The 24401-nt window shown below is 42.0% G+C and overlaps 1 protein-coding gene across 1 annotated transcript in view; it reads right to left on the bottom strand.

Annotated features, from left to right (window-relative positions):
* zbtb34 (zinc finger and BTB domain containing 34) overlaps positions 1-21805 on the bottom strand; it is a 37924-nt gene extending 16119 nt beyond the window's left edge. Inside the window, exon 1 of the mRNA XM_048244557.1 lies at positions 21684-21805. The gene's annotated coding sequence lies outside the window, so the exon portion shown is untranslated. The remainder of the gene's footprint in view (positions 1-21683) is intronic.
* Positions 21806-24401: the final 2596 nt, after the last annotated feature.

The raw sequence follows: 24401 nt of genomic DNA, 5'->3' as shown, positions 1-24401 counted from the left end.
ATTACTTGTTTGTTTTATAGCCTGATTAGAATACTTGCAGTAGCATTACACTGATGTTTCTCACGCGATTTCCTGCACTTCTCACAAAACAAGTCAGCTGTCAGCATTCAAAGTTTGCATGTTGTGCGTGTTTCCCAGAGAGTGCATGCCTCTTCTCTGCAGCCTGTCAGTGTGGGGAATAGCCTACAAGCCCAACCAGTATCAGCCTGCTTGTATTTGTAGCCTACTTTTAGTAGATCTAAGGTGTAAAAGGATAAACATTTACTCAATAAACTATCCTTAAAGGGAACTTGGCAGGATTAGCTATATTTCCCCCTCTGCTGGAGAAGTTGTGCATTATGCTATTTTAAACTGTGGAAAACGACGAAACGACGAAAACGAAGGTAACGACAAAGCACATGGATTTGTTTACAAGCTAGCAAAACGGATAGCATAAGTTAGGCAGAACAATGTGGATGTAACATGGTAAGAAACACAATTTAAAACGAGTTTCTTGTTTTTCACTTCTCTTACCGGTACGTCCCGGGACTACCGTTAGAAAAGTTTTTCACTTCTCTAACGGTAGTCCCAAAGTTACAACTAAGGTTGGTTTTCCGCCTGGGGACGCTAGGGGGAGCGGGGAAAGTCACCATTTTCCACCATTTTAATAAAATAAAATCTGAGGGTTTCAGTTGTTAAATAGGTGAAAACAATAAATGTAGCCATGTAGCTCCATAGGACCCCATGTATTTTGGACTCGCCCGCGATCGCCATCTAGGTGAACTCTGGTGAACTGCAACCAAATTCGGTTTGTATGGGATTAATAGAGTGGGGAGGCTCTCCGTAGACGGGCTCTGATATCGGCCTTAAAAAATGCATACCGGTCGACCCTTAATTGCGACACGCCCACAAAGAACTGAAGATTGTGTTTCGCTTTGCCGTCATGTATCTGTATCGAGTCTGTGTGGCTGCGTGGTCTCACAGGGAGGAGCAGAACAATAACAGCATGGCCATCAGGAGTCTGACTACAGCGTCCAGGGTCCACCTCCACTTAGCCGTCCTGGCCTGCTCTTTGCCACTACTGAGCACTAGAGAGACTATGGGAGGGGGGATTCCCTCTTAGAAAAGCGCAGGACAGGCTTTCTGCTGCGCAGTCCATTAAAGAGAATTGCCACAGTGGGAAGCGTGGAGTCAGCAGAGCGGCAGCACTGGCCTGGCCGAGAGACAGGAACAGAGGCCAGCAGAGGCCTGCTTCAAGGTAAGCCGCAATTTGGCCATCCCGCAGAACAGGCCAGGAGCGGGACCCAGAGCTGCCAAGCCCGCTAAACAAGGACCCTGGCAGACGGAGAGGAGGAAGAGACGACGCAGAGGGAGAGAGCTATGGAGGAGAAGAGGGGACAAATGAGAAGAGAGAGAGAAAAAAGAGAGGTCTGGAAAAGAAGAAAGGACAAATGAGAAGAGAGAGAGATGAAAAAGAGAGGTCTGGAAAAGAAGAAAGAGCAAATGAGCTAGACAGGCTGTTTTCTTGTTCCTTATCCACCCCATCCTTTGTATGACTGCTCTATCTCTCATGCCAATAAAGCATTCAGAACTTGCACTCTCTCTTGCAGCAGCAGCAGCACAGGCTGGAGCACTGTCCAGAGAGAGTATCACACACTGGACTCCACAAACCCTTTGGGGAAAAGAGATGACAGTTGGCATGAATCCGTTCAGGCTTTGCTTCTCAGGAAAGTGGGTGTGTAAGGTGATTAAGATATGACTAACCGTAATTAGCGTCTGTCAACACACACTAACAAACCACACACACAAACACACCACACCAGGACACACTAACACACCGTAACATGTTCACACACCCTAAACAAGGGTGTAGATTTTTGGTGGCTTTGATGGGGACATAGACATCACTGGCAGGGAGCCAAGATAACTTAGCGTTGTCGGCACACCTGCTTGCCTCCTCTGTGTCTGCCACTAACGCGACAAGTAGCCTATGCTGTCAGATAAATCCCCTTCAGCCAATCAAATGATAGCATGTCTAAACTGCCTGTCCAGGAGACGTACACTTTATCTTTATGACACGTTGGGAATGAATATGACTTCATAGAAAAAAGTAATTCAAATATGGGTTTGCTAAAATTTTGAGGGACAATTTTGTCATCCCAATATATTGATATGGACATGCCTTGGCAGTGTTTCCCCTAGAAATGTTTCCAGCAGCGGTGCTGTTGATCGTGGATCAGGTACCTGTTCATTCTTACTTGTCGCTCGACTTATCGTGACTAAATTCAAGATGGCTGCAAACGCTTAAACTTCGGGAAGATACTGTATGCATAAATCGCCTTGTAAGTAAACTACCAGTGCTTTTTCAAAGTTCTCAATGTCTCGCTTTTAAATGTCAGGGCCCCTCGAAGTCTACCAATGAAGTGTGGAGATACATTGAGCCTCGTAAATGGTGTAAAACAGCGATTTATTTGCATGGCTAGCCCGATGCCGGGCACCACCATTGAAAAAGCTGTTGGTAGCATCGGCTAACTAGCTTCAGATTTTGGAGTGCAGGGGACAAGCCGAGATGGGCTATGAGACATACGTTCACACTCGGTATCATGTTTCAACACACTTTAGGTCAATATCACACCGGAATTCTCCTTTAAATGGTGACTTCTGGTGGATTTTGTGAAAGAAATGGACAGATTGAGTTACAAATTATGACACACAACACAAGCATTTACAAAGCATGATTATTGTAGTACTTGAACAGGATTATTCATGTTTTTCTTTCACCTTTTTCATTTACATTATTAGTAGTTAGCCACTGTACAACTGTACACTGTAGGCCACTGTACAAACTATTACTATTTAGAATATACAGTGCTGTGCATAAGTTAAGACATTTATTTCTATAATAACATTTATTTATTTACGATACATAATACATTCAAAAATAATTGATGTCCTATTTTTTTTTAATTAAGGCATTAACACAAAAGGCAAAAGATGTTTTTTATTCCTTCCTTTAGTCAATTTCAGCATGAGTGTCTTAACTTTTGCACAGCACTGTTTAAACTATATAGACTTCTCTTTCATGTCATTACACTGTATTGGTGCTGTGCAAGTCGAATTGAGTGCCTATCACTTTAATGCCGTGACGGCCCGTGAGGCTTTATTGATTCTCACGATTTTAAGCTAACTTAGTAGCGTTGTTGTGCATGGTGCATAAGAATATGTGGATGAAATTAATTATGTTTTCCATGTCATTTGGTGAAATAAATGCTCAAAAACTCGAAGAAAATCTATCTTGGATTATAGGAGATAAGTGTCTTGTATCATTTCTATAATTTTGGTGAGCTCTACAGGAATTACAAACTATCTCCAGATGTAAATGGTTGCATATCCTATTACTCAAATTCAATTAAACCCACCAATAGGCTAGCTAGACCTTAGTTTCACAGCCTAGGTATGTTAGCAACACAGGGCTTGAAAGCATTGCCTGTATCACAAACAAAAACGAAACAATGCGTGGAATTTATCTGGGAATAGGTTACTGAAGGTAGGGCGAGCTATCTCGCTGGGTTTTAATTTGGTTCCTTGGTTAACATAATGTAGGCTACGTTTTTTTGCACAAAATTGCGTCTGCTAATAAACTTAAACATAAACACAAACAAGCGTGATCTCCTGTGGAATACCTGACTGCGCCTTCAACGTTACTATTATTTGTTGACATCAAACATGAACTAACGGCAGCTGTTCCTGAAGTTCACGTTTTTTTTTTTAAATTAGGCAACTTTTTTGCAGTGGCGCTTGAATTCCAGGAGCGGCGCTGCGCCGCTGATGAATACATTGTAGGGGAAACACTGCTTCGCTTATGGTCCACATGCAAACCTAAACCACCCTTGACCCTAAGACAGACTAACACACCAGCACACACTAACACACACACTTAACACACACACTTAACACACACACTTAACACAGCCAGTTATTTCCTATCGAGGCCTCAATAGCTTGCAGTTTCCAGACAAAGCAGAGAGCTCAGTCCTTTACCATGTCCTCTACATCTGCCCAGCCACAGGCACTTGGTCCCTCAAGACATCTGGCCTACATACAGGCCTCCCACCTAAAACATCTCTACAGAGCTGTGAGAATGGCACACTCCAGTCCTGAAACGCGGTGAAGATGAGACGGTGGTGACAAAGCCGGCGATCAGCCGATCGGCTCTCCGATGGGGGCTCTGTAAGTGACGCAAGCTCATTTCCTGTCGGAGCCAAACTCAAGGGCTCGTCCCATTGGGGCCGTACGCTTATGCGTGGTTTCTATAGCGAGCAGCCATTTTGATGGTGGGGCAGAGGAACGCTAGGCTGAGGCAGCCTACTTCAAAAAAAAAAAATCACTTAGCATCTTCAAGCGGATAATTAAAAAAGAAAAAAAAAGGCAGTGAAGCTCAGCTCAGCAGCTCAGTGTGGCGCTGGCAGGGGAAATAAGACTTTGCATGTTTGCCGAGCAGCACAATCAGTGCAGATAAAAATACCCCGGCACAGGGCTCGGACTCGGCCGTTCACTCACTCACTCACTCACTCCCTCGGTCCCCATCCCCACACAGTCAAATTAGACTTGGCCAAATGACAACACCACGGACTGTGCCTCCAGAGCAAATAAACACTACTCGGTTAGCTGCCTCTGCTCGATCCTCAGCCCAGGCTATAATAATAATAATAATAATAATAATAAAGCTTTATTTGTATAGCACCTTTCATACACAGAATGCAGCTCAAAGTGCTTTACATTTGAAGCATGTAACACAATAATAGTCAGTCAGTCATTATCAATCACTTTTCTTTGCTGTTTATGTTATACTCAGCAACATATCAAAAAATATAGAAAATGACGCCATAAGACTGGCAGCCTTAACCCTCTTACCCCCCACAAGCACGCCATATGGCAACTGTGGCAAGGAAAACTCCCATATTCCAGGAAGAAACCTTGAGCAGAACCTGACTTAATAGGGGAGCCCATCTGCTTCTGGCTGGCTGCCCTCCAATAGTAGCAGATGTAGAATAATCTGAAAATGTAGTCTACAGGATAAGATGAGTTAACTAAAAGCTTTCCTGTACAGGTATGTTTTCAGATCTTTTAAAAATATTTACTGAACTCGCCTGCTTGATGTACAGAGGCAGGGTGTTCCATAGTTTGGGGCATAATGGATAAACGCAGCTTCTCCACTTTGTTTGTGGAGCACTTTGGGTAATGATTAAAAGATTAGAATTGGATGATCTAAGTTTCCTTTGTGGTTGATAAGATATTAAAAGCTCAGAGATATATGAAGGTGCTATGCCATTCAGAGCTTTGTAAGTAATTAACATAACCTTAAAATCAATTCTATAGGAAATAGGGAGCCAGTGCAGTTCAGCCAACACAGGGGTGATGTGTTCTCTCTTCTTAGTCTTAGTTAAAAGTCTAGCCAGAGAGTTCTGTATGAGTGCCAATTTCTTTAGATGTTTTTGGGAAGACCAGTGAAAAGTGCATTGCAGTAGTCTAACTTGCTAGTGATAAAGGCGAAATTAGTTTTTCTGCATCTTGTTGAGTTAAAAAGGCCGCACTTTGGCAATGTTTCTCAAGTGGAAATAGGCTGTCTGAGTAACTTTACTGATATGGGGCTTAAAACTTAACTCTGCATCTAAGATGACACGAGGCTTGTTACTTTTGGTTTGACCTGGTGTGTCAAGTTCCCAGATTACTAAGAATAATATCTCGCTTTAGTTTTGGTCCAACCAGAAGTACCTCTGTTTTGTCATCATTTAGTTTCAAAAAGTTTTTGCTCATCCACTGATTAATGGAGGTTAGGCATGCAGTGAGGGAGCAAAGGCCATCTGGGTTAGTTGGCTCCACAGAAAGATACAATTGGGTATCATCTCATGAGCTGTGGAAGTTTACATTATGCTGACTTATGGCGTTTCCCAATGGGGAGCATGTATAGAGAAAATAGCAGGGGACCAAGGCAGCTCCCCTGGGCCACACCAAAAGGCAAGTCATGTTTTTCAGATACATGATCTCCTAGACTGATATGAAAATCTCTGCCAGCAATGTAGGTTTGAAACCAGTTTAGAGCATTATCAGAGAGACCCACCCACTTCAAGCAAAGCGTGAATTAGGATGCTATGATCAATGGTGTCAAATGCCGCCTCAAATCCAGAAGAATAAGGATTGAGACTTTGAGTCGGGTAGCTAGTCTGAGATCATTGACTATCTTTACTAGAGCCGTTTCTGTGCTGTGATTTGATCTAAAACCTGATTGGAATTTTTCAAGGATACTGTTTTCGTTGAGGAAGGTATTTAACTGATTGCAAACAACTTTTTCAAGTACTTTGCTCAAAAAACGATAGATTTGATATAGGCCTGTAGTTGCTCAGATTGGTATGGTCAAGTTTTGACTTTTTAAGTAAAGGTTTCACAACAGCGTTTTAAAAGCAGTTGGAAATATACCTGTTTCTAATGAGGTATTTATTACCTTGAGAAAAAAAGGGAGCTAAGCCATCATATACTTTTTGAGGAACGTAGTAGGGATTGGATCTAAAACACATGTTGAGGAGCCGGTTTGAGTTATAATTTTACCAAGCTCAGATTGAGTAATAGTGCTAAAGGACCTTAATTTTGGGGGCTGTTTTTGGGTGTACTATCAAACATATTACTTGTGTTACCAATAGCCTCCCTTATAGAAATGACTTTGTTTTGAAGAAGTCTGCAAATTCTTCGCATCTTAGAGAGGATGCCTGACTGAGTGTATCAAAAGGTGTTTGATGCAATAGCCTATCAATGGTAGAGAACAACACCCTAGAGTTTCCACTGTTTTCAGCAATTACCTTAGAGAAGTGGTTCCTCCTCTCATTCCGAATAGCTCTATTATAATTTGCAATTTTTTCTTTTAGAATGGTACGGTGAACCTGTAACTTAGTTTTTCTCCATGTTCTCTCAGCTTTCCTACATGATCTTTTTTAGATCATGGATATTTTCGCTCATCCAAGGTGTCAGTTTGCTACAGGGCCTTTTTTTAGTCTTTAAGGGTGCCACTCTGTCAAGCAGAGCCTAATTCACGATTAAGAGCCTCTACCATTTGATCAATGGGATGATGTAAAATATCTAAATTTATGGAGTCTATAAGAGCTATGAACTGCTGTTCTGCTCTAATGTCCAAGAGTCGCGATTTGATTGCAATTTCGGGATGAATTTTTGGAGTATGTAGTACAATATTAAAAGATACACAATGATGATCAGACATATTTATATCATTTACTGATAAGTCTGTGACTTCTATCCCTCTGGAAATGACTAGATCGAGGGTGTTGCCAAGGTTGTGGGTGGGTCCTGTAACATGCTGCTTTAGCTCTAAACTGTCCAACACATTAAGGAACTTACTGGCTTTAGCATCAGTTGTCTTATTGACATGAATATTGAAGTCGCCATTTACAATTATCCGATCATAGCTAGTGATGATGAGCGACATAAGTTCAGAAAACTGGTCGAGAAAGCCAGTCCATAGTTTAGAGGGCGGTATAAGGTTAATAGAAGTACAACTGGGTCAGCCTTCAGAGTGAGGGCAATATACTCAAAGGAAGCGAATTAGCCAAAGTTGACTCGTGTGCAACTATATTTGTTTGAGAGAATGGAGGCAATTCCACCACCTCGCTTTGCCTTGTCTAATTGAGTGGAAGAAATTATAATTTGGGGGACAAGTCTCAACAAGAACAGCTTCAGCTGTCTGAAGTCAGCCAGGTTTCAACAAGAAACAGAAAATCCAATTTTTTCACTAATAAAATCATTGATTGCAAAGGTTTTGGTAGTAAGTGCACCTATATTTAGTAAACCCATGTTAGCTGAAAATGCCTCTGGCTTTTGAGGAATATGCTGAGGTATGGAAAGAATATTTGTTAGGTTTCTAGTTTTAAATTTGTCTTTTCTTTTACTATAATGTTGGGTAGAAATCAACGTTGGACTAGAACTATAAGCATAAGTCATGCTATTGCATGACACAGCTTGATCTATGGTAGTAGTATTGTATGTTACCCTGCAGAAAACATTCTCAGACTCATCCACATGTATAATGCCATTCGAATCAATACCTGGGGGGCGTGAATCTGTAGAGGCTGTACAAATCAACATCTTTCTCTCTCTCTCTCTGTCTCTCTGTCTGATAACGCCGGTCTTATCTCACTCTGCCACTAAACAGCCTCTGCCACCCTCCCTTTGACCGCTCACTGGAGGACATAGCTGCGTAGTCAGAGACCATCACTGGGATAAGGAAGATAACTAGACAGCAGAACCTGTGTGTGTGTGTGTGTGTGTGTGTGTGTGTGTGTGTGTGTGTGTGTGTATGTGTGTGTGTGTGTGTGTGTGTGTATGTATGTGTGTGTTAGGGCTGGGCGATAAAACAATAGCGATATGTATCGCAATAGACATGTAATCGATATCAATAAAAAATACATTCGATAGAACTTTCGATAATTAAAACACACACCTCCCGCCTTACGTTGTCCATAAATAAATAGGCTAAATATCTTGCATTGTATGTGCAACTCTACCAGAGTAGGCGACAGAAGTAGGCCTACCTCAACTCAGACTCTCTCATTTGAAACTGAAACACACGTGGGGAAACTGAACAGTCTAACCAGTAGACTATGATAAACTAGCAAATTAAGCTAGTTGGTTTACAATATTTCCAGGCTTCAACCAGTGCTGCTTTTCATTCAGACTTATGTGCACATTTATTTATTTGAGTGTTTTTCGTGATTGTGTTGCTATTTCTTTTCCCTGTTTGCTTTGATTGATAACTGAGGTGATTAAAATCAGAGGAAGGTTAAGTTTAAAACAAAAGTGTTTAAATTGAACTTTTTTCCCCTTCTGGTTCATATCTGAAATAGATTTTTTTTAAAAATCAATAATTATCGATATCGACCGAAATGTATGAAATACTTATATCGTGATACAGTTTTCAGCCATATCGCCCAGCCCTAGTGTGTGTGTGTGTGTGTGTGTGTGTGTGTGTGTGTCGGCCAGAAGAGCAACTCCATCAATGTGGATATCTATGGAGGCATAGAGCTATGGAACTTTATTACAGCTCTAGAGCGATACACGGTTAGCTTTATGAACATGCAGAGTTTTACAGCTCAGACTGAGTACAATCAGGTCAATAAAAGAGCGGGTTGGCCGGGTGCAAAACAATTGAAAACAACAGTTACTTGTTCCCTGGCTTTATCCTCACTGACCGGGCCTACTCACAGCGCTTTCAGGCAGGGCCGCGACAGAGGACCAGAGATGACGACCTACTGCGGCCCAAATCCAACCCAGATCTGATACGGACTTGGCCCAGGTCTGGTGTAGATCCGGCTCAGGGTCAGACGCTCCTATGCCTAATCTGGGAGAAACAGCAGCAGCGTTTCTAATCCATGAGACTCTAGTAAGTTCCAGAAACGCCCCTCCCATGCCACTCTGAGTAGAGTAGAATAAAGGGAGACCCCCCCTACCATGCCACTCTGAGTAGAGTAGAGTAAAGAGAGACCCCCCCTCCCATGCCACTCTGAGTACAGTAGAGTAGAGAGAGACCCCTCCCATGCCACTCTGAGTAGAGTAGAGTAGGGTAAAGAGACTGGTATTTAGAAGAAGCTTCTATTCAAAGAAACACGGACACGCAAAAGCGGGTTTGGGAGACCTGTGCTATAACATTACACGCCTGCATCAGGAGACCTGTGCTATCACATCACACACCTGCATCAGGAGACCTGTGCTATCACATCACACACCTGCATCAGGAGACCTGTGCTAGATCACACACCTGCATCAGGAGGCCTGTGCTATCACATCACACGCCTGCATTAGGAGACCTGTTCTATCACATCACACGCCTGCATCAGAAGACCTGTGCTATCACATCACACGCCTACATCAGGAGACCTGTGCGATCACATCACACGCCTGCATCAGGAAACCTGTGCTATCACATCACACGCCTGCATCAGGAGACCTGTGCCATCACATCACACGCCTGCATCAGGAGACCTGGGCGGGCATTTTGATGACACTACATATGTCCAACCCACCACAGGATATTTAAAATCTGACTGATGAAAAACAACAATAGCAGAGACAGCACATTACGACAATCTTTAAATCCACAAAGCTTCCAGTCATTTAACGCCTGCTAGAGTGGACTGTAGGTCAGAATATAATCGGCAATAGAGATAGTCTGGTCATATTGTACTATCACACAGGTCTGACTAAATGCAATGTTCTCTCCAGAAACACTTTGTTGTAGCCTATAGCTTATGGACCCACTAGCTGCCTGCCCCATAAGCAGGCCGTCAAAAAAACGTGTCTTTGTAGGCAGCCTAGGCTCCGAGATCTGTACACAAAAACAATTGCTATCAACAAGGGTTGGCAACCACTCAATGGCAAAATTAAATGTTTCAACCAATAACCGACGAGATGCGCGTTTAAGAGAGTTGTAATTGCATGGGATGGAGGGGGAGGGAGCAGCGAGCTAGCTCTCTGTTTTGTTTGATCAACAACAGAAGTGACGTATCCTCGCTATCGCCGATACAACCTTTAACTGTAGCCCACATCTGACTCATAGCAACGATACTCTCCTTCAATAACATGACACACAACTTTGTTTTCATGGAATAATTTGATTAACAGCACTATAATGCTGTTCTGCAATGTCTGCACTAAATGCTGTTCTGTAATGTCTGCACCATAATGCGGTTCTGTAATGTCTGCACGGCTAGCACCATAATGCGGTTCTGTAATAATGCTGTTCTGTAATGTCTGCACGGCTAGCACCATAATGCAGTTCTGTAATGTCTGCACTAGCACTATGATGCTGTTCTGTAATAATGCTGTTCTGTAATGTCTGCACGGCTAGCACCATAATGCGGTTCTGTAAATGTCTGCATGGCTAGCACTATAATGTTGTTCTGTAATGTCTGCATGGCTAGCACCATAATGCGGTTCCGTAATAATGCTGTTCTGTAATGTCTGCATGGCTAGCACCATAATGCTGTTCTGTAATAATGCGGTTCTGCAATGTCTGCACAGCTAGCACTATGCCGTGAGCAGTCACCATTAATGCTGTTCGAGCCTGTAGCTCTGTGCCTGTGCTCGACCTCAGGCGATCTCAGGTGAATCATATCACCCAGCCTGGCGTGGTGCCAACCGCAGGAACTTTGACCCATCCTGTGCGTTCTGAACATGCAATGCACAGTACACAACAAGTAATTCACCTTAAACAGGGGTTAGGTCACCTTCCTGGCATGCTGAACCCATTGCGCTGTTTGTGCCTATATCTGATCAAATCTGATTCACTTCTGAACTTTGATGTCACTCATGTCTGCTTCTACAAACGTCCCTATGGCTGTAAACAGGTTATGTGGGCGGTACTAGACTAATATAGCATTTTATATAGCCTTGGTCTGCCTTTTTATTCTCTATAGGCATTGGAACTCAGATACTATAGCTAGGCACTTAATCACGCTGTCAGTAGCAAAATAAAAAATTGCTATATTAACAAACTACATGTTGAACAGGTTTACTCACACCAGTCTGTTCAAATAAGGCTTAAATTTACCAAACAAATGAGAACATTTTGTAAAACTACAATCATGCACGAATGCATTTAATGCAAACTATAAATTCATATATCAGCAAACAAGCAACATGCATAGGAAACTGCGCGGAGGAACTGGATCAACCACATAATATAAGACAATCCATCTATTGACATTTATTTTACGATGCTACCCAACGGCGCCGGAACGAGTTTGAAAGTGGGGTGCAAAAAAAAAAAAAAGCTGGTTTCGGGCTGGGTTCCCCGAGACAATTTTAAAAATTCCAGAGGCCAACTATTCAAGCACGCCTTCACGTGGGATATTACAATATAAGATAGTCTAATAATAATTTTAAAAAAGTCTAACAAAAAAACTGTCGTTATGTTAGGTGTGTGGCTTGGTGCTGTGTAGTGATTTCGGGTGGTTTCATTTAAGCTGATTGGACTGCAAGTAGTGTCTTTTTACGCACAGAGTGATTTAGTCTAGGCTACAAGTTCTAAATGAATAATCTGTTAAAATAAACTGTGCCTGATATTGAAAGACACAGACACACCAGCATAACCTGAATGTCCATTCAAGGAATAAAGGAGGTAGTCTATAGACAATAATAATGATCACAATCTCCATTTTCTGTCCTGTGCACGCAAGGTCATTCCCATTCTCCACGCAGTGCCAAGATGCACCCGCATAATTTGGCCTGTGAATCACTGACATATTTTATAAGAGCCCTATAACATCGAAACGATCAAAAACATTGAAACAATCTCTGTAGTCCTCCACACACAAGTTCCAAAAACAAATACAACTTAAGGTAGCGTAGAGCAGTAATGCACAGTGATTTGTAAGTGTGGTGGTGACGATAACTGAACTGAGCTTGAGTATCATCGTAGCCTCGTTGGTCGCATTGATACGGTTGGTGCGTAGTAGCCTAGTGTTGCGTGGGGTCAACCCGTTACAGCGGGTGCGGGTAAGCTTGATCGGATAATATCGCGGGTGTGGGCAGGGCGGGTCAAAAATTGACAAAGCACTTCTTCTCACAAAGTTCTCACTTAGTTATTAATAATGTAGGCTACAGAACATCAAGTGCAACAAACCTTCTTGCAATCTCTCTTAACTGCATAAAACAGGTTAAGATATGATTAGTGTACAAGACCTTCCATCTTCTCTTCCCCTCTCCCCCTCACACAGGAGCGTGACAGAGGGTGCGCTGCAACCTGCATTCCCCCTCACACAGGAGCGTGACAGAGGGTGCGCTGCAACCTGCATTCCCCCTCACACAGGAGCGTGACAGAGGGTGCGCTGCAACCTGCATTCCCCCTCACACAGGCGCGTGACAGAGGGTGCGCTGCAACCTGCATTCCCCCCACACAGGAGCGTGACAGAGGGTGCTGCAAGCTGCATTCCCCCCACACAGGCGTGACAGAGGGTGCGCTGCAACCTGCATTCCCACTTAACAAGCGTCAAGTGGCGACTTTCAGCTCAGCTGGTCAGGTGCTGGAGGCGCGTCGAAATAGATTAAATCCTGGAACGGTGGATTCCATTTTTTTTTTTTTTACACAGTGCAGCCAAACAGCTAAGCTAACTCAAACAGGATCGTACAAATGCATTTTTGTTAAGTTCGTGGATGCATGTTACAGGCCTAATGATAATTTCAACTTTCTTTCATTAGGCTAGACAGGGCTTAAAATTCATTTTTCAAAATGGGGGGGAATTTCCCCCTTAGGTTATTCATGTAGGGGGGATTTACACAATTTGGGGGGGAGGGGGGGTCGATTCTGATACCAAGTCAAGAATTGCGATTTCAATACTTCGATACTTTTTTTAAAAAAGTGCTTGATTTTGGGGCCCCCACCACCCTGACGTCATCAGTAATATATACTGTAGTGGGATCATTCACAACAGTGGACATCCTAGATTCTGCTTGACTCTCTCCACACACACAAACACACACTGAAAATGATAGCTTATGTGATATGTTTCTATCATATATTTTTGAATTCATATAGAGTGTATTTATTTAATAATGCATTTAGCATTTTACTAGTAGCTAAACATATTTAGTAATTTGAATGCCTCATATTGACGTTTAACCTATAACACTTAGGCATATCTTTAATGTGGTGTGTAGGTCCAATTGAGTACACATTGCTGATGAGTAGGTGTAATTGAGTGCCTGTCACTTTAAGAAAATACGTGAGAGTAATTCTATGGAGTAATTAGCCCCCCTTCAACCTGACGGTTTTAGGCTATAGTCGCTAGTGAATAAAAGTTGTGCATAGTGCGGTATGTGTATGCAAATTATTATGTTTTCTATGTCATTAGATACAATAAATGTTCAAAAACTAACATGTCGAAGACAATCTTTCTGGGATCAAGTGTTGACGTGACCTGAGCTAGCAGGATCGTTACCAAGGAGCTCTTTCCAGATGTAAAAGTTTGCCATGGTAAGCGTGAGCCTATTTGGCGTAAGCGCCAAAGTGGTTCTCTCTCTCTCTCTCTCTCTCTCTCTCTCTCTCATTCCGCAGTGTGTGCGCCTGCATGAGGCTATGTTCAATTCAACTTCGCCACTTAATGATTAGGCTATATTAACGCCATCAGACAGGCTGTAAAAGTGTATGGAATTTTCGCATTATGATGGCTAGAGTTGCGGGACTTGAACAAATTATGCATAATACCCGCAATCCCGCAGTGAAATTTAAGCCCTGCTAGACAGATAGCCTAGAAATCTAGACGCACCCTAGCGGCGGCAATCTGCTCAGCCTGTACGTCTAGTACCAAACCATAGGGATTTCTATTGGCTGACGCCGTGGACGTCATCCAATCACAGCGCTCTATTCTGTTAGCGAGTCTTAAGGCGGGCTTAACAGGATAACGACAGTCCTGCGACAGTGAACAACAAGGAAGGTGGCTATGGCGAACGAAGAGCGGTTGTTTGAATCGGCGTTGGCGTCAACTTTGGAGGAGTTGGACTAGTGCTTTTCTTTGAAAGTTGAGCAACACAATGCACTTAAGTCATTCCTTTCAAGAAGGATGTATTTGCCGCTTTGCCGAATCGGATAATGGATATGGTCGTGAGCGCTGGCCTATTGCATGCCTAGGCAGTTTGAAAGACAATTCTCTGCCCACCCCTTGGATTAAGCGAGGTGAATGGTTCGATTCCAGACTATACATTTCAATGATATAGGATGGCCCGCCAGGCTACTAGACAGATGCAGTTTTGTTAAGTTCGTGGATACATGCTATAATGATAATTTTCAACTTTCTTTCATTAGACAGATTTCTGGTTCAGTTCCTAAAATGTTAAGTTTAGGTAACAGACAGATATCAAGGGTTTAAACCGATTGAACACGTCTGTCAGTGTGTGTGTGTGTGTGTGTGTGTGTGTGTGTGTGTGTGTGTGTGTGTGTGTGTGTGTGTGTGTGTGTGTGTGTGTGTGTGTGTGTGTGTGTGTGTGTGTGTGTGTGTGTGTGTGTGTGTGTGTTCGCGCGATTCAGATGCAATTAATCCAACATGCTAGCGAGCCAAAGCCTAGAGCAACAACTCTTTGTTGAAGCATATAGCCTACAGTGCAAATTCTTCTTGTTTCAGTGTATAGTTAATAAAAAAGCATTGTCTCTACCTCAATATGAACTACGAAGGATATAGCCTACACTATAGGCACATTGTTTTTTTTTTTGTCAGGTCGGGTTCGGGTCGTTAATCAGCGCATATTTTTGAGGGTCGGGTGGGTGCGGATGTTAAAAAACCTTAAAGCCTGTGTTGCAGGTTAACCACCACTTGTTAATGGGTACATAAAGCACTCAATATATGTATATCATTTTTAAAAATGTCTCCAAATGGTGTTAAATGCCCGTTTTTGTTGTTTTTAGCATTAGCGTGTTTTTTTTACGGAATTCGGTGATGACGTCACTTTGGGGACTACATGATCTGCGCTTCATTCATTTCAATGCATTTCAATGGACATCGCGGTTACACTTTCAACATAAAGTTTGTATATTTACACTTCGAATTTCGTCACAGCATTTATATCACAGCTACCCTATGATCTACCAATGGTAATAACGGTGCCTGATATCAATTTAATAATTTTTTCTGAATTTCGGGAGGTCTTGTTTTGGAGGGTATGTTATACATTCATTCCTATGGGAAACGGTCGCGGTTACACCAAAGTCCTTTTAGGCAAGTCCCTCCACTCGGCGGCCATTTACCAACGTTTTATGGGCACTCATCGGGCACAGTCTTTGGGTCGAACTGCGCGTGCGCAAGGCTTCACGACACCAATCTTGCTCCAGCGGCGAGATTACAACACATGATTGGCACGATGTCTTCACAACACACCATATGATTGGCTCAATGTATTCACATGTCGACGTTTTGCCGAGGAAGGGGTGGGATATGTGTAGACAACGGCCATATTGGCGTGAAAAACTAGCCCCATGCATTTCTATGGAGTATTTTTTGAGTGCTGTGTCTCCTCATTAGAAAGTCTCTGGTTACACTTTCAACATAAACCTTGCATATTTACACTTCGAATTTCGTTACAGCATTTATATGACAACGACCCTATGGTCTAACAAAGATAACAATGTCTTCCGATTTTAGTTTAATGCAATTTTCTGAATTTGAGAGGCCTCGCTATGAGGCTACATAATGCACCTATTCAGTTCAATGCATTATGCTTATAACGTTCTTTACACTTTTTGTTACTGTCAGTGAACAGCACCGAGTGAAAGTCAACATTTTCTTTATATCTAGTGATAGTGATCATGTCGTTAGTTCAGATAAGTAGGCTACCGGGCAAACTTAGTCAGAAGATCAGAATATAAAGCATCATGATAGCTAGCTATGGGCTAACTTTCCAGTCCCACCTGTGAGCCACCCCTGTTGTTGCAAACTTAGCTTCTAGCCGCCGCCGATTAGGCTGGTCGTGTCTTCAGCATGAATATTTTCGATAACTACTGCTCGTGATTGATTGCCATTGACATCGTCAGGGTACGGCTTACCAAAGAGGGCGATAATATGGGCAAGTCGCAGTTTTGCAGGTGCTTGTGTGGGCTGTGCCGTCCCGATGAAAACTGTGGTGGAGAGCTGCAGTAACTAGGGAAGCGAGTGCATTTTGGCCGCTGGTCGAGAAGCTCCCCCCGTGACCAGCATATGACATGATCTATCTAGCTATCTATCTACCTGTCTATATACATATCTAGGCTATCTATAGCCTATCTATTTATCTATAATCTGCGCTATCTACTGCTGAACAATCCCTTACTCGTCTCTCTTTACTCCTCTCTCGTTACTCTCAAGGGTCTCAAGGTGGGCTTTGGTCTGTAGCCTCCCCAAGGTGACGTAATGCAATGCATTGTGGGGGAAAGGAGAATCACTTCAAACGCTGTGAAATAGTACCTGCTTTTTCGTATTATATTCCGTTTTGTGATACCCAACAACATCAAATACAATGGATAACAGTTTAAATGTTTATTACCAACAAGCAAATTGTGCAAATTCGTTGGAAAATGAACCCTGCAACACGGCCTTTAACCCCCGCAACACTGGTGCATAGACATACTGTAGGGTTGCTCGTAGGATAACCCTTTTCCTGGACCAGTCACCTGGTTTGGAGGCCAGACTAGAGCAGAAGTAATTAAACCTACAGCGCTGTAAATAGATCTACAGCAGACATGTCAAAGTCAAGGCTAGAATGAATTATCTACGGCCCCCGGGATAATATTTGATTAGTATTAGAACCGGCCCGCAGGCCACAGGCGCCGGCTGCTGTTTTACACGCACCAATACTCCATTCCCCACAATGCAACGGTAGCCCACGAACTCACTGCGGCGCCGCAAGTGGGCCTCAGCTTCATTATTCATCAGTATTCAGTCAGGGCAGATGTCAACTTTCAGCTACCCCCCTCCCCAGTGTTGTGCCTGAATGCGTTCATTGAACGAAAGTTCATGAACTCGTTCATATTTTGAGCGTACGTGAACTGAACGTACTGTATTACTACTGCCGGATGGACGTTACTGTGAACTCTTTCATTCTGGTGTCTGTGAACGGCACGCTCTTTCAGTTTAACTTCGTTGAATAGGGTGCCAGATTTCTACAGAGCCTTCCACGCGAAAACCCGGCTAAAACTCACCGTAAAAAGGCCTTAATATGGCAGCATGCAGGTCACCATTTGTCAAACTATGGGCCGCGGTCCGCAATGTGGACAATGGTCTGCAGAGTGAAATTATTCCATCGTCTGATAATTTGCTGAGCAATTGATCAAGGAGCCGGCGGACAGAAAAAGAAAACAACCATTTCTGCAATTAGTAGGAAATACTTGTTTGGTGTCATCAAACATAGAGGCATAGAATTAAGTCGTGGTATGAGCGTTTATTCAATGCATGCGTGTGCACGTTGGTAGCAAAGCTAAGCTTCAACCTATTGGAAGGCTATTTAATTATGAAACGACATTTAATAGAACGACGTGGATTTATGCAACTTCCATAAAAAACAAAGCACAGACTATATAAAACACTGTTTGGCATTAAGTATTAACCCTTAGAACCCTAAGCTGTTTTTAGGGCATTTTCACTACCTTTATTCATAAGGATTTATTCTGGTCATTGTAAGTGCCACACACACATTATATATATTTTTTTTTTTTTTTCAGCAGAGTCTAGGCTATCCAGATCTGCCATCATTTCATGTATTAGTACTAGCATTGATTTTATTTTGATTTTTAAAGAATTAAAATATAAAAATCATATTATAAAAAATATTATATTTTGACCTGTATCTCACCACAGCAAGCTCATAGCTCTACATGCATTTCATGTGTGTGTAGGGCAGACTGTCCTGAAACGGGCAATTTAATTGCCATGTTGGAGGGATACTCTGGGGCTGAGCAATTTACAGAAATATGTGGTGTGTGATTTACGGAAATAAATGCCATTTTTATTTAGCAATGAAAAATGACCATTCTGGCGCTCCATATCTGTGACCACGAACTGATCTGACCTGACTTGACCCAAGTTTGCCTGTTAGCATGTGTGACTATGGTGTATGCACTCATGATGATTCTCAACTTTTTACTGCATTGCCATGAACAAAGTAAAGGCAAAAAAGGTGTTTCTTTGTTGAACAAATTGGGATGCAATGTGAGCCTTGAATTGGATGCCATGCAGGAATTTGCTAGGATCTCAAAACCGGATTATGAACATGTTTTGCCATAAAGAAACACACGATAGCGTTGGATTATAAACATGCTTTGCCACAAAACAGACAAAACGTGGGGTAAGTCCAGCTATATGAAGTTATTATTTTGCTGTCACTTCGCCTGTTTTATAACCCAGAAGGATGTATTTGGCATCAAATGATAGCTCTGTGTCTCCTCTTTCATCTGACATACGTTGGCATATCTATCCGATCACGGGTCCGCGAGAAGTAATTCAAACGAGTAATGGGTGTGCAGCGTTGGTTTGTGTACATGACGTTAATATTTTGCAGTCACTTCGTCTGTTTTTATAAGCCAGAAAGATCGATATCCATGATACCATGGATCATGGGTTCATGAAAGTAATTCAAACGAGTAATGGAGTGCGCAGGTTAACGAGAAAGTATAGACTGTAAATATGATGCAATTTGATTTAATTTCATGATTTTTTAATTTTCATACTTGATCGTACAGACAAGTCGCGTAGTCTCTTTGAAAGCCCCACTTCTTCTCTGTCATGCAATAAAGGTTTCATCTTGTTGCGATGAACAGTCGCGGAGCAATGTAACAGAGAAGAAAGGGTGTGTTTTTTGACGCACTTTGCGTCAATCGGGTTCTAAGGGTTAAAGTCAGCCAAAAGCTATTAATTAGTCTTAGTTAAAGATAGACAGTGATTTACGCATGATCTGATCCGCCATTTACCATCACAAAAGCTGGTATTGTGTTTCCTGACATGATCCTTACATTCAGGCATTCAAATTAAATGTAATTAAATAGCATATAAATATTCATCAGTGTATGATGCTTGCATGAGGGAAACATCCCAAAACAACGGCACCCATATAACTGCTGTTGTTTTGAGAAGTATTTCTCATGCAAGCATCATGCAACAATGCAAAAACAATGAAACTATTGTAGGCCTAATTATATTTTACATTAGTAAAGCAGCAGCCTACGCTGATGTGCATGTTTTCACAAACTTTTGTGAACAATCTTAGCACTTTAAACATTGACTGTTTTGAAGTGCATGTATAGCAATATAGTATAAAAATAATAATAATTGTGATAATTTAATGGGGGGTGGGGGTGGGTTCATGTAGGTGGGCCCTATGACCCCAAAGTATGCCTTGACTGGGCCTCAGGTCAAAGAAGTTTGAGAAAGGCTGATGTAGACGACAAAGCAGCAAGGAGGCATCGTATGATCATTTAAAGTTTTATGACAAGGTTGGTGAGGATGGGAAAAATCGTAGATTTCTGTGCAAACTTTGCCCGCACTTCAGTCACAGTCATTATTCATTTAATCATTAAATAAAATACAGTACACGTCTTGGTTCAATAGGTTACGTGCAGTCATTTTAATATGTTTTAATAAACATTGAACCAGTCCGGCCCTCGGCTTGTAGCAAATTTGTTTTTTTGGCCCTCTAATGTATTTGACTTTGACATCCCTGATCTACAGTGTAGATCTACCTGTAGTTCATGCTCTAATCAATGCGATGTCGTGTCAGTGTTGTGCTCAACAACTGCGCTTTTTTTGTTTGTTTTTTACCCCAGAAAAGTGGAGGTGCGTTCGCACCCCCTGCACCGGTGCTTCCGGCGCGCTTGATGCTGCCCTACAAGTACTTTGGCGCAGGTTGCTTATCGCTTCGCACGTACGTTAGGGCAGTTACTACGTTTCTCTTTAAAAACAGGGTTACTGCATTCCAGATGCTGTCATGCAAAACAAGCTGGCAAAAGCCAAACTATCTTGAAGTCCTACCAACTACATCACAAAGACAGGGCGGTTGTTACAGTGTGAACTGACTCATAGTTACATTAACACTTGTTCATAAATGAACTACGTGTTTACTGACATTCCTATATGTCTGTTAAGAAGTGGGATATAGGCAAGCCTTTGCATGCAAATTTCAACAGCACCTCCTACATAATAAGTTAGCTAGCTAGCAATCGTTTGCCAAAAAATGCTATCCATCTTGACAGACACAAGTTAAAGCCCACAAAAGTGTATGCAAGCGATCCCGGACAACTGCCTACACTTGTCAGTGATACTTTTCCCAGTGCTTGTGGCAGCTGGTAAAGTTATGATAGCCTAAAGATAACATTACCACTAGTGCTGGCTAATGATAGCTAACGGTTTGCTATTGAAGTTAGCTGTTGGCTAGTGATAGCATTAGCCTAGAATGAACTCTTAACGTTGCCGTAAGCGGGCTGCGACAAAGTCAATCTCTGCCCTGTCATCAATTAAGCTGATAACTTAGCTAACCTTTTCAGTAAGGATAAGACGTTGAGTACTGTGCCGAAACAACTGACAAGCTTCTTAAGACAGGTTTAGTTAGCTAGCCTGTAAGATAAGTTGGTTGGCTAAAGCTGCTTGGTGCGTCTCATCGAATGACTCCATGTAGGGGTGGGGAGGGCGAAAGTTGCAAAGCAGAAGTGATTATTTTCTTGAGCATTTCTGGCCCTCTCAAGTCGTAAAGAAACGCAGCTGGCCCAACAGCAAGCCTACCGTAACGAATTCTAGACAGTTCGCTATGCAGCTCAATTGGTTTGCAAAAATAAGTTGTCAAGATGATGAACTGTACTATTATACAACATTAAAAAGTTGTCGGGAATTATTAATGCTCAATGTCTTCTCTAGGTACAGAGATCTTTCAAATCAAAACTACCTACTTAACCCACTTTGCTAGCTAGCTAACATTAACCGCACTTAGCCAACCAGCGCTAACGCTACAATTCAGGCTAAACATGACTAGCTAGCTACCTGGCTAACATTAGCAGTTGGACATTAACGGCTAACATTAGCCTGTCAAGTAAAATTGGAAGAAAGAAAACCGTAAACACACGCCCGCTCCAAGGGACTACTTGACAATCGACAATATCACGCATGTCAGAGGCTGTCTTTTGTTTGCAGGCTCACCTTTACCCAATCAGTCGTGGTCCATTCCCCCCGCAGACAGCGACTCTCTTTACAGCGGGCAGCCTGGCCTCCTCTCCTCTCCAGCTGTGCTTCTTCAGCCGCTGCTCTGCTGCGCTCCCAGCTCTTCCCCTCCGGAAGTGAATATGAACCGACCCATGCATACAGTACAACTCAAGTATGCTCTACCAGAGATGTGCTGTGCTTTACAGATCAGTTCTCGAAGCTTTTTTTTTTTACGAAGAGGGTGACCGTATTGTAATTTTGGGCTATAGGGTAAAGTCTATTGCAGGAATATTGGGCAATATGAGGTCTGTCGAAGAGGACAATCACTGGATAGACTATGCTACAATTAAATGTGCAAGAAAAGTGTAGGCTGACTGTAAAACTCCAGTTTGCCAACTCATTAGAGCCTGTGAGGCCTAGTCTGTAGAATAGATGGATTGCAGTTGCAGTGAATGCATTATGTTCTTTAGTGGTTTAGACGTTGCTTCAAAAACGTCTGACAGTAGACTTGTGTGGTCATCAAAATGTTGCAATCCTGATTGCATGCTCTGGCTTTAAGACTGAGGTTGGATGTAAAGTTGTGGTTTCTACATATGAGCTCAGAGCTCTCTAAACTCTCTGTCAGTATGTCTCTTTAGTAGCCTAGGCCTAGTAGTGGTAGGCCTCTAAAGTAAAAAAATCTTAAACATACTTAAATGTCCCCAAACAGCATTGAATCATTAGCAAATCACATGCATGGTCATAAACACTTCCTCCTGTCAAAAAAAATCAAAACCAAAATCTAGGGATTCCAGTGATTGGATGGTAGCTTACATTAAATGCTATTCTCTCCTTTCCATATTGTCAGCTGACCAATATGCAGGAAAAAAAATAACCTTTAATCAATGTTTAGGAATGCATTCAAGCCTATTTCAGGTGTTATAATTAGATGAACTAACAGTTTTGTCCATATTTTATTTGAAATATTATTTGATGATATAGCTTAAAGGAGAATTCAGGCGATTTTTCATATAGATCTTTGTTTGTCGAGGTCACAGAGTACTGTCGGTATGAAATACAATGAAAACATTTTGGTGCTACCTAGCTCGAGTTGCTGCAGCCCACAGCTAGAGTAGCCAGGCAGTTACAGCGCTACACTCTTGGGGCATCTTTAACATCATGCCCCCAGAGTGTAGCACTGTAGCTTCCGTCCTGCTATAAAAAAAAAAAAAAATTCATATCAATATGTAATGCTATTGTAACATTGTACTACTAATTTGACCTTGTAATAATAATATTATTAGCCTGTAATTATGTTGCCAAAAACTGGTTATGCCTGGGGGAAATATTTAAAACAGGTTAAAAATAGTTATGATACACTGCTGTGTGTGTACAGCAACAATATAAGACTGGAGGCCCATATCTGGATAAGTTAGCCCAGTGATTCTCAACTGGTGTTCCAAGGAAGCCAATCCATTTTTATACAGCCTTATCACTGTGGTCTCAGGTCATGAACCCAATCCGAGTCCCGAACCCAATCCATTTGTATACAGCCTATCACTGTGGTCTCAGTTCATGAACACTCTGTATAGAAAACAAATAGGTGTAAGAATGAACACCCCTGTTATAGCCTATAATAATGTTTGTGACAGACTTTATAAACAGTAACCAGAAATCGGTGTGCCTTGGCGTTTTGGTTTGACCTTTGGTGTGCCTTAGCCCCAAAAAAGTTGATAACTGAGTTAGCCTACTAGCAGCATGCAAAATGCATTGTCAGAACCAGGTAAAGGCTTATTGAAGTCTGCATGAATAACTGCATGTTGTCCTTTCAGTCCAGTAGAGGGCACTAAATGCACATAAATAAATGCTTTGCAGGAACGCTTCAGCAGCAGTAGGCTACCTATTCTGGCCTGTGGTCAATGTTGAACACACCTGAAAGTGTGTTAGTGATATTCAGGGTTAAGACAACATTATATTTACATTTACTTTTAGAAGACAACATTCTAATAAGATCTACCTTTAGAACCTCCATTGAATAGAAATGAATTATTATGCTGTTATTTTTTTTATATTAAAGTGTTGAAGGGTGTACCAAACACTGAAAGCTTTGACACAGAACTGTGCCACATGGCATCAAATATGTGACATGGGTAGGAGTGAATTTACATTTATGTATGTTTTCCCCATGGGCAGCACAATTCATATTTTTCATTTAATCAAAATCACAATGCAATTATAGCTAATTATGACCAAGGCTGCAATTAATTGTGCAGCTCACAATTCTATCCCAATGGTAAATCATATGTATGTAAATCAATGTAAATTCACTCCTACCCATGCCACATATTTGATGCCATGTGGCACAGTTCTGTGTCAAAGCTTTCAGTGTTTGGTACACCCTTCAACACTTTAATATAAAAAATAACAGCATAATAATTCATTTCTATGATTTTGTGAAGCTCACCTAACAGGACTGCTGTGTTTCTCATGCACTAGGCACTCTCACCCTTCTGAGATGGCCCAACTTGAAGCAACATTTGAACTGAAGCAAATCAAATCCAAACGCAATCACAATATCTGTCAGAAACATCACAATCAGAAGGGCAGCCCTGTTTGTATCCTGTCTCTCAGCATTAAGGAATTATGAGATCTAAACAGGAAACACAAGGGGAAAGTAACCTAGAAAAGTAAACTAAATCACAAAACAATCAAATGCGTTCAGTATTTGTTCTGCAA

The sequence above is a fragment of the Alosa alosa genome, chromosome 5 (genome assembly GCF_017589495.1).
Source record: "Alosa alosa isolate M-15738 ecotype Scorff River chromosome 5, AALO_Geno_1.1, whole genome shotgun sequence".
NCBI classification, from domain to species: Eukaryota; Metazoa; Chordata; class Actinopteri; order Clupeiformes; family Clupeidae; genus Alosa; species Alosa alosa.
Note: the sequence above shows the minus strand (reverse complement) of the source record. Positions and strands in the feature narration are given on the sequence as shown.